This window comes from Mchenga conophoros, linkage group LG20 (genome assembly GCF_057382185.1).
Source record: "Mchenga conophoros isolate Kocher_MC1m ecotype Shallow Benthic linkage group LG20, M_conophoros_male_GT1.1, whole genome shotgun sequence".
NCBI lineage: Eukaryota > Metazoa > Chordata > Actinopteri > Cichliformes > Cichlidae > Mchenga > Mchenga conophoros.
Genome location: NC_140545.1, coordinates 16,595,117 through 16,605,824, shown reverse-complemented (window position 1 = coordinate 16,605,824; position 10,708 = coordinate 16,595,117).

The following is a 10,708-nucleotide window of genomic DNA, read 5'->3' as shown; positions in this document are numbered from 1 at the left end:
GACTGCGAAGTCTCCCAACCTCCTGCCCCGAAACAAACTACCTTACAAAACTCGTATACCATATTTTTCGGACTATAACCTAACACTAAAATCATTTCAATTTCTCAAAAATCGACAGTGTGCCTTATGTAGTTCTGGTTGTGCTTACTGACCGCAACTGACTGTGGTACACGGCGCTCAGCAACCTGTAAAAAATGCTTTAGTACGATTTTGGTAAGCTACGAAGCCGCACCGCTTGATCGATGGTTGGAGCATTATGGCTAGCGTAGTCAGGAGCCTCGCGGAGTAATGCATACTGTGCTTCAACGTAATATTACCGTATTGTGTGCATATAAGGACCACAAATGGCACCTGTAAGAGATACGGTTACGAAGCGGATTTCAAACTCAAGGCTGTCAGTCACGCAGTAGAACTTGGGAACAGAGCAGCTGCGAAATCTGTCTGTTTTTGTTATTTTGCTCGGCATCTTTTTAGTTTACATGTTGACTGCACAATTGTGAGTGTTTTGTTACACACAAAAACAACATTGTTTTATTTTATATAAGATATGAATTTTAGGCCATATCGCCCAGCCCTTGCCGCACAGCAAGAAGGTCCTGATTTCAATTCCACCATCAGGCCAGGAGTTTGCATGTTCTCTCCGTGTACTCCGGCTTTCTCCCACCATCCAAAGACATGCAGCTTGAGGAAAGGTTAATTGATTAATCCAAATTGCCCATAGGTGTGAATGTGAGCGCAAATGGCTGTCTGTCTCTGTGTGTTATACCTGCGACAGACTGGTGACCTGTCCAGGGTGTACCCTGCCTCTCGCCCTATGACAGCTGGGATAAGCTCCAGAACCCCTGCAACCCTGAAAAGGATAAGCGGAAGCAAATGGATGGGATTAAATCTTTTTTTTGGAAATAAAAATAAATATCTATCAGTAGGTATACGATCAAACCCAAAACTGGATATAAATGAAGAAATAACAGTCTGGGTACAATAATAGCATCTACAAATAGAACAGCAGTCCTGGAATTATCTTTGTAATACTCTGATAAATATCAGTGGTATTTATTTTGTTTTCATGAGAATAAGTTAAAGAGAAAATTACAGTTCATGGCGGGGCTAAAATTGGTATAAATACTTGATATAAATAAATGTATTAAAATGCATAAATAGTTGTGTTTAAAATCAGTTACGTTAAAGCATAATGTTATGGAATGTGAATGTCTTTAAGAAGAGAAGAGGTTTAAAAATTATTTTCTTACGCTACGTCATGCGAATTCACGACCTTGAGTTTTTACTTCCTGGGGAGGAAAGAAGAGAGAAATAAAGGAAAAAAACAAGAGAAAAGAAGAAGAGGAGTAATGAAAATGGCGCAGACAGAGCAAAGACTCCGGGACTGCGTATGTCACCAAGGTTGAGGTTGTTCAGCAACAACAAACCACCCAACTGTGGACTTCCCGGTAATTATTCGGAGCGTTTGAGCCGGACTTTCTGTGTCCATTTGTGTCGGGTGAACACGAGGCAAGGTTGGTTACGTTGGCTAGCTGGAGCTAGGCTAACGCCACGGTCCTTGCTGAAGGAGATTCCGCCTGAACGGACAGAAGGAGTTTTGGGAGTCGTCTCGGGAGAGAGCCGTTGACGGAGGACGATTCGCTACTACCGAGGGAACCGGGGATTTGTTGCTCGCTGCGGCGAGTGGAGACGGTCGCTACTGCAACGAGCGAGTGATTCATCGGATGTGGCCGAGACGTCACGGATACACGGAGGTATCGTTATTACAAAGGGCTCCAACTAAAGCGTGCCAACAAAAATAGACTAGGAGTGCACTCCAAACAAACTAAAACTAAACAGGTTGAGAAAAGAGAGACTAAAATCTATCCCCCAGGGTTATATTTTATTTTCTGTATTCGTTCTTTTTCATAAACGAAAAGGGGTTTGAATGTGAATTTCCTGCAAATGCTTAATACATGTTCTAAACCTGAGATCTTGTGTTGGGGTTATTGCATGGTGTTTTATCATTTAAATATTCAGATGCATAAGTGTTTACCGGGCAAGTGTATTTCCTCTAGCCTCCACCAGACTATTTAGACACGAGAATCATACGACACCCTAGACTGATATTTACTTTTCGAGATGTATCTTTTATCACAGAATGTTTAACCAGGGTTAAGACTCCACCTGAAGGCCTATAGGGGGGTCTTATCACACGAGCCGGTGGCAAAAGTGTTACATTTCTGGGGGCTCGTCCGGGATGTCTGTAATTTTTGTTATGACTGACCTGGTTTTCCGTTATTCACCAAAGAGAGGTGAAGTTTCCCTGCTTGTTGGCACCAACACACCCACTGTGAGGCGATTGCTTAGCCACTGCAGGGAAAAGGGAGGAGAAAACTTTGTGAGATCCATGCACATTCACCCCGTCTTCAGAAAAGTTTTCAATGAGATCTCAGTGCTAGCACCTGATACTGACAATAACCAGAGAGGAACTGTGTGGTTCACTCAAGCCAAACCTGTCACCATACAGCCTGGTGGAGTCGCCCAAGTGGCTGGGGCACCAAAGTTTCATGGAGTGCTGAACACTCAGACAATCCTTGTAGACTCACCTGATGACCCTGAGAATGAGTCACGGTTTCCCGATGGACTCCTGGTGAGACCAGAGTTGCAGACCTCCACTGGTGTGACGGCCAAAAGAATTACTGTTCTGGTTAGAAACGTGTCAGCACGGGAAATTACCTTGACCAGAGGGACGCCAATAGCTCATCTGTTTCCAGTCGACGTTGTGTCATCTCCACCTGGAAGGGAAGAGTCTGAAGCCGAGTCACCTGGGAAGTTGAGCTCCTCTTCTTTCAACTTTGGAGACTCACCAGTTCCTAAGGAGTGGAGGAAAGATTGGTGACAAAATTGATGGAATGGAGTGAAGTTTTCTCTCTGCATGAGTTTGATGTAGGATGCAGTAAGAGCACCCAGCACACTATCAAAACCACAGAGGACAAACCATTTCGTGAGAGGTTTGTCGGCTGCCGCCTGCAGATGTGGAGGCATTGAGACAGCATCTATCGCAGCTAAAAAAACGCTGGTGTTGTTACAGAGTCACGCAGTCCTTATGCCTCACCCATTGTGGTCGTGAGGAAGAAGAATGGGAAAATAAGGATGTGTGTGGATTTCCGGACTCTAAACCGCCGCATTATCCCAGACTAATACACGGTGCCAAGAATTGAAGATGATTGGCCTGTCTCAGTGGAAGCAAGTGGTTTAGTGTGCTTGATCTTCGGAGTGGATATTATCAAGTGCCCATAGCAGACTCCGACAAGGACAAGACAGCTTTCATTTGCCCGGCTGGATTCTTCCAATTTGAAAGAATGCCACAGGGAGTGACAGGGGCTCCCGCTACGTTTCAGCGGGTAATGGAACAGACTGTTGGAGACATGAACTTGCTTGAGGTATTGGTTTATCTCGATGATCTCATTGTGTTTGGAGCAAAGCTTGAGGAGCATGAGATCAGGTTGCTGAAGGTGCTTGACCGTTTAAAGGACGAAGGACTGAAGTTGTCGCTGGATAAATGCCAGTTTTGTCAGCCATCGGTAACTTATGTTGGACACATCATATCTCATGATGGGGTGTCTACCGATCCAAAGAAGACTGAAGCTGTAACCACGTGGCCGAGACCAAACACTGTGACTGCATTACGGTCATTTCTTGGATTCTGTGGGTACTACCGGCGTTTCGTGAAGGATTACTCCAAGGTAGTTCACCCATTGAACCAACTGTTGTCTGGTTACCCCCTAGCTGCAAAGAAGAAAGCAAAGGAAAAGCCGGATAGCACTTACCTTAACCCCTCAGAGCCTTTTGGTGGTCGATGGAGTGAAAAATGTGAAGCAGCCTTCGAGGAGCTGAAGAGACGACTTACCCAAGCTCCTGTGTTGGCTTTCGCGAATCCTCAGCTACCTTATGTGCTACATGTAGACGCTAGCCGGGAAGGGCTAGGAGGAGTGCTGTACCAGGATCAAGGTGAAGGATTGAGACCTGTGGCTTTCGTCAGTCGGAGTTTGACTCCTTCAGAAAAGAATTACCCAGCCCATAAATTGGAATTTTTGGCGCTGAAGTAGTGGACAGACTGCATGACTATCTGTACGGGACCAAGTTTGAGGTGAGGACGGACAACAACCCTCTGACATATGTGCTAACGTCTGCCAAGCTAGACGCGACGGGTCACCGTTGGCTTGCTGCCCTGTCTACATATGACTTTAGCCTCAAGTACAGATCGGGAGCCCAAAACACTGATGCCGACGTCCTCTCTCGCCGCCCACTTTCGAGTTCAATAAACAAGAGAGAGTGGAGCGACATTCCTGCAGCAGGCGTGAGGGCCCTGTGTCAAATGTCTGTGGCGATAAAGCACAGAAATCCACGCTCTGGAAGAGCCATTGACCCTTTTGGCAGTTCTCCACAAGCTATCCCACAAGCTTATTGCAATCTGGCCTCTTTGAGTGTTAAAGATATGCCCTTTGTGAGTCTTGCTGAGTTGTCAACCGCTCAGCGGGATGATCCTGGCATAGGACAAGTGTGGTCAGCTCTGAGTAATGGAAATAGCAACCAAGTTGACAAGACCAAGCATCCAACTTGCTCTTTGCTGTTGAGAGAGTGGGACAGGTTAAAGATGCAGAAAGGAGTGATGTATCGCATTGTAACCCCTCCAGCCAAATCATGCTGTTCTCAGTTGGTACTACCAGAAAAGTACAGAACCCCCGTGCTGAAATCACTGCACGATGACTCGGGTCATTTGGGCCTCGACAAGAAATACGGCTTGGTAAAAAAACCGGTTCTACTGGCCTCGGATGAAGTCAGAGATTGAGGAGTATTGCAAGTCTTGTGAGAGGTGCATAAAAAGAAAGACTCTACCCAAGAGAGCTGCACCTTTGTCGCATTTGCAAAGTGATGGACCATTTGACCTCGTTTGTATGGACTTTCTGTCCATTGAGCCTGATTCGAGCAGCACAGAAATGTTCTGGTCATTACTGATCACTACACTCGCTATGCTCAAGCTTTTCCAACAAAAGACCAGAGAGCCTCTACGGTTGCAAAAGTGTTGTTGGAGAAGTATTTTGTTCATTATGGATTGCCGCGGAGGATGCACAGTGATCAGGGCAGAGATTTTGAAAGTCGCCTTGTCCATGAAGTGTTGAGTTCACTTGGAGTTGAAAAATCAAGAACGACGCCCTATCATCCTCAAGGAGACCCCAAACCCGAGAGGTTTAATAGGACGTTGTTGGATATGTTAGGGACTCTGGAACCGAACAAAAAGACAAAATGGAGTCAGCACATTGTTCATTTGGTTCATGCTTATACACTCAACAAAAATATAAACGCAACACCTTTGTTACTGCTCCCATTCCCCATGGGATGGACGTAGAGACCTAAAATTCATTCCAGATACACAATATAACCATCCCTCCCAAACAGTGGTCACAAATCAGTCCAAATGTGTGGTAGTGGGCACATCTGCTATATTGAGATAATCCATCCCACCTCACAGGTGTGCCACATCAGGATGCTGATCTGACATCATGAGTAGTGCACAGGTGTACCTCAGACTGCCCACAACAAAAGGCCACCCTGGAATGTGCAGTTTTGTCTCACAGCAAAATGCCACAGATCTGTCGCCCGTGCATTGAATGTTCATTTCTCAACCATAAGCCGTCTCCACAGGCGTTTCAGAGAATATGGCAGCACATCCAACCGGCCTCACAACCGCAGACCTCGTGTAACCACACCAGCCCAGGACCTCCACATCCAGCAGGTTCACCTCCAAGATCGTCTGAGACCAGCCACCCAGACAGCTGCTGGAACAATTGGTTTGCAAAACCAAACAATTTCTGCACAAACTGTCAGAAACCGTCTCAGGGACGCTCAACTGCATGCCCGTCGTCCTCATCGGGGTCTTGACCTGACTCCAGCTCGTCGCCGTAACAGACTTGTGTGGGCAAATGCTCACATTCGATGGCGTCTGGCACGTTGGAGAGGTGTGCGCTTCACGGATGAATCATGGTTCACATTGTTCAGGGCAGATGGCAGCTGAGAATGTCCCAGTTCTTGCATGGCCAGCATACTCACCGGACATGTCACCCATTGAGCATGTTCGGGATGTGCTTGACCGGCGTATACGACAGCATGTACCAGTTCCCACGAATATCCAACAACCTCGCACAGCCATTGAAGTGGAGTGGACCAACATTCCACAGGCCACAATTGACAATCTGATAGACTCCATGCGACGATGTGTTGCACTGCATGAGGCAAATGGTGATCACACCAGATACTGACCGGTTCTGGGTCCCCAGACCCCCAATAGCGCAAAAAACTGCACATTCCAGGGTGGCCTTTTGTTGTGGGCAGTCTGAGGTACACCTGTGCACTACTCATGATGTCAGATCAGCATCCTGATGTGGCACACCTGTGAGGTGGGATGGATTATCTCAATATAGCAGATGTGCCCACTACCACACATTTGGACTGATTTGTGACCACTGTTTGGGAGGGATGGTTATATTGTGTATCTGGAATGAATTTTAGGTCTCTACGTCCATCCCATGGGGAATGGGAGCAGTAACAAAGGTGTTGCGTTTATATTTTTGTTGAGTGTAATTGCACTCCTAATGAAGCTACAGGATTCTCTCCCTATTTTCTTATGTTTGGGCGTGAAGCCAGATTACCTGTGGATTTATGTTTTGAGGTTTCCAGTGATGGCACACAACAGAAAACTTACCTCAAGTACGTTTCTGACATGAGGAAGGAGCTAAAGGCTGCCTATGAGCTAGCCGAGTCCGTCGCTGCCAAGCAAAATGAGAACAATAAGCAGCGGTATGACAAAAGAATCAGGTTCGCACAGTTGTTACCTGGAGACAGAGTCTTGCTACAAAACCTCGGCTTACAAGGGAAGCATAAACTGGCCGATCGCTGGGCGTCAAAACCATATGTTGTGGAAAGCAAGATGCCGAACCTACCAGTGTTCCGGTTGAAACCTGAAGATGGTGATGGACCAATCAAGATCCTCCATCGAAATCACTTACTGCCTCTTGGGAAGAGGATATGTCTAGATCCTGAATCCCATACTGATCTTACACCTACAAGGAGAGTTCTGCGACGGAGAAAACAGAAAGAGTGCACAGACGAGCCTGAAAAGGAAAAGACCCTATCACAGAAAATGGCAGATAAGGACTCTGAAAGAGAAGGAGTTACACTCAGTGATCAAGTTGGAAAAGAGTACATTGACTCAGAGGATGAGGACTATGGACTTTGGTATGATTTAGCTGTTGAACCCCTCAGAAACAACATGGATGATGATACTCTGGAACCATTCAGTTTGGATTTGGATGTGTCCTTAAGCGACTGGACTGAGCAACCAAAAACAGTTGAGCTGGGAGTAACACAGGAATGTGTGGAGGAACCTGAAGTGGACGGTGTAAATGACTCTGAGTCTATTGAGACAACCGAAACCGAACTACCAGAGACTGGCGAGAATCGCGAAGAGACTGGCAAAGACAAAACACTGCCTGAAGGCATTCTCTTGCAAGAAGAAGACACTGAACTTAACTCTGAGACTAATCCTGACTTTGACATTAAGACCAGACCTCAGAGGTTAAAGAGGGCTCCTCTAAGGTTAACTTATGATGAACCAGGTCATCCCAGTGTTGTAGCAGCCCCTACAGTGAAATATGTCTCTTGTTTGTATAAGTGGATAGGAACACCCATCTTTGCTTAGTTGTGTGTTTTACTCACCAGTTGTGCCATATTGGTTTATGTTTTCAAGGTACAAAGTCATGAGGGCATGCTTTATTTGGTGGGGGAAGAGTGTAATACCAATATCAGTGGTATTTATTTTGTTTTCATGAGAATAAGTTAAAGAGAAAATTACAGTTCATGGCGGGGCTAAAATTGGTATAAATACTTGATATAATTAAATGTATTTGTTAGGGAAAATATTCTAAAACACTTCTTCAGTAAAGACTCAGAGAAGAGAAACACACAGAACTTCTTGCTAGCAAGGGCAGCCTCCAGACTGAGACTCGCGCTGAGCACTGCCCCTGGTCTTTATTTTATACTCCATTGAACGTATGTGTGTGTGTGTGTGTGTGTGTGTGTGTGTGTGTGTGTCCTGCTGATCAAAGGGTCATAAAAGGCACATCCTTGGTCAAGAAGAGGGTAGACCTCCTCACCCTAGATAACATTGGTGAGGAAGTCAAGCAGTTAAAGCACTTAGACTAAAACAGACGTAACTACGTTAATCCTACCATAAAACAATAAGAGAAGGTATGACCTCTCTCGTGCTCCCAGGATGTGGATGTGGATGTGGAATACACACCAAGCCTTTGCAGCCTGTTAAAGATCACACACAATTAATTATATGCCTCTAAGTATACATGGTTGAATATTTCCTAAGACAAATAACTACATGCAGTATTCTACCATATGCAAACTTATATCACTAAAAGATTATACTGACTACTAAATACAATTTTCCATTGACAGTATTAAAATGCATAAATAGTTGTGTTTAAAATCAGTTACGTTAAAGCATAATGTTATGGTATATCACCAAGGTTGAGGTTGTTCAGCAACAACAAACTGTGGACTTCCCGGTAATTATTCGGAGCGTTTGAGCCGGACTTTCTGTGTCCATTCGTGTCGGGTGAACACGAGGCAAGGTTGGTTACGTTGGCTAGGTGGAGCTAGGCTAACGCCACGGTCCTTGCTGAAGGAGATTCCGCCTGAACGGACAGAAGGAGTTTTGGGAGTCGTCTCGGGAGAGAGCCGTTGACGGAGGACGATTCGCTACTACCGAGGGAACCGGGGATTCGTTGCTCGCTGCGGCGAGTGGAGACGGTCGCTACCGCAACGAGCGAGTGATTCATCGGATGTGGCCGAGACGTCACGGATACACGGAGGTATCATTATTACAAAGGGCTCCAACTAAAGCGTGCCAACAAAAATAGACTAGGAGTGCACTCCAAACAAACTAAAACTAAACAGGTTGAGAAAAGAGAGACTAAAATCTATCCCCCAGGGTTATATTTTATTTTCTGTACTCGTTCTTTTTCATAAACGAAAAGGGGTTTGAATGTGAATTTCCTGCAAATGCTTAATACATGTTCTAAACCTGAGATCTTGTGTTGGGGTTATTGCATGGTGTTTTATCATTTAAATATTCAGATGCATAAGTGTTTACCGGGCAAGTGTATTTCCTCTAGCCTCCACCAGACTATTTAGACACGAGAATCATACGACACCCTAGACTGATATTTACTTTTCGAGGTGTATCTTTTATCACAGAATGTTTAACCAGGGTTAAGACTCCACCTGAAGGCCTATAGGGGGGTCTTATCACACGAGCCGGTGGCAAAAGTATTACATCTTTTAATTCAATTCAATTCAATTCAATTTTATTTATATAGCGCCAAATCACAACAAAAGTTGCCTCAAGGCGCTTCATAGATACAGAGAAAAACCCAACAATCATATGACCCCCTATGAGCAAGCACTTTGGTGACAGTGAGAAGGAAAAACTCCCTTTTAACAGGAAGAAACCTCCGGCAGAACCAGGCTGGGGTGAGAGAAGGAATACAGGATAAAAGACATGCTGCGGAAGAGAGACAGAGGTTAATAACAGATATGATTCAATGCAGAGAGGTCTATAAATACATAGTGAGTGAGAAAGGTGACTGGAAAGGAAAAACAATGCATCATGGGAATCCCCCGGCAGCCTACGTCTATTGCAACATAACTAAGGGAGGATTCAGGGTCACCTGGTCCAGCCCTAACTATATGCTTTAGCAAAAAGGAAAGTTTTAAGCCTAATCTTAAAAGTAGAGATAGTGTCTGTCAGAGGTGTGGACTCGAGTCACATGACTTGGACTCGAGTCAGACTCGAGTCATTAATTTTATGACTTTAGACTTGACTTGAAAAAATGTTCTAAGACTTGTGACTTGACTTGGACTTTTACACCAATGACCTGGGACTTGAATTGGACTTGAACCGGTTTACTTGAAAAGACTTGATATTTCACCCCAAATATAAAATTTAACATGCATATTATAAAGAGATTGAAAATGTGACGTCATTCAGGGGTAAAACCGCAAAGGATTCTGGGAACTCGTGGCAAGAGGTACTAGCGCACTCAGGCTTTCAATTGAAATCAGTCACACAGCGATAAAAAGAAACACAAAAATGGCAAGAAGCTGTTGTATTATTAACTGCAATAGCTGGTCGCATGACAGCCACGGGAAGCCGACGGGTAAAGAGATCGGTTGTTATCGGATTACGTCATTGAAGAGAAATTGTTCGAGCCATGTTTCCGAAGTGACAAACAGGCGACGGATGGCCTGGATTGCAACCATTCAAAGATCAAATATAACGTCCCAGAACACTCCAGCTCACAGGTTAGTCTGCTCCAAGCATTTCCACAAAGGCAAGTCTTCTGTTGTAGTTAATGCTTCATTTTTCTTAACATAATTGGTGATATAGGTTACAAGCAAGTCTGGCGCTGAACAGAAATTGCCGCGCTATGCTTCTTTGTTTATTGTGCATAAATAGTGAATTGTCCTGACACAATATTGCGTTTCGCTTCTGTTATTATGGTACATTGACAAAAACATATACTTTTATTCACAGGATAAAACAGTTTTTTTGTATCACCAATTGCCCAGTACGATTACAGCATACAATATTATT